Source organism: Penaeus monodon, chromosome 27, assembly GCF_015228065.2.
Source record: "Penaeus monodon isolate SGIC_2016 chromosome 27, NSTDA_Pmon_1, whole genome shotgun sequence".
In the NCBI taxonomy this organism is placed as follows: domain Eukaryota; kingdom Metazoa; phylum Arthropoda; class Malacostraca; order Decapoda; family Penaeidae; genus Penaeus; species Penaeus monodon.
In genome coordinates this window covers 13,942,307-13,943,029 of record NC_051412.1, presented here as the reverse complement: position 1 = coordinate 13,943,029, position 723 = coordinate 13,942,307, and the positions used below count along the sequence as shown (strand labels likewise).

The 723-nt window shown below is 37.8% G+C and overlaps 1 protein-coding gene across 1 annotated transcript in view; it reads left to right on the top strand.

The window, feature by feature from the left end:
* LOC119590591 (spidroin-2-like) overlaps nt 1–566 on the top strand; it is a gene marked incomplete at its 5' end in the record, with an annotated part of 25,483 nt that extends 24,917 nt beyond the window's left edge. The window contains 1 exon segment of the mRNA XM_037939267.1: nt 1–566.
* Between the last annotated feature and the right edge of the window lie 157 nt (nt 567–723).

Sequence of the window (723 nt, the reverse complement as noted above, 5' to 3'; positions counted from 1 at the left end):
GTTATGAACATATCTGTTTTAGGTTTAAGGTTCTGATTGGCCGTGGCGATGAAAAAAGAGAAATTACAAATACTTTTTTTAATCATCTAAAAAAGAAAAGAAAATTTTTTCGATAATTTTGTCACTTGCCCTTCTCAGGTCCAAATATAACGGTGTGTGCAAATCCTGCCTGCGAGACTTGCTGTTCTTCCTCTGATATCCCCATAGCATTAGAACCTTCAAAAAAGTTATATTTTTACTTAGTATTAACTCTTCACCGATAGGAAGAGGGAAGGAGGCAGGGTGACGGGGTCCTGTCCCCCCTGCCTGCCCCGTGACCCCCTCTTTCTCCCCCTATGAAGGTTATTTCTTGTTTTCGTTGTACTCTATAGATAGCATATTTATGTAATTCTCGGAGTCGCCTATATTACCTATGTAACGTTGCTCAAGCGATCCCTCCCTCCCTCCCTCTAATTTCTGCAGGCAGAAAAAATAACCCATATTATATGTCTCTCTATTATGATGGTTTCCCTCGTGTGAAAACGTTTCATTGTACAGTAATTTAAATAATAAATGTTAAATGTTTACTTGTTTTCTTTTTATTTTAATTTCCTTGTATGTCCAAAATGAAAAGGAGAAAATGATCCCTTGAATAGTAGTTAATTAACAGGTGTCCGTCTTACCCGTCGCATATAAAGAAAACGGAGAAGATGCGACGGGTAACTATACAATGGTATGACTGAT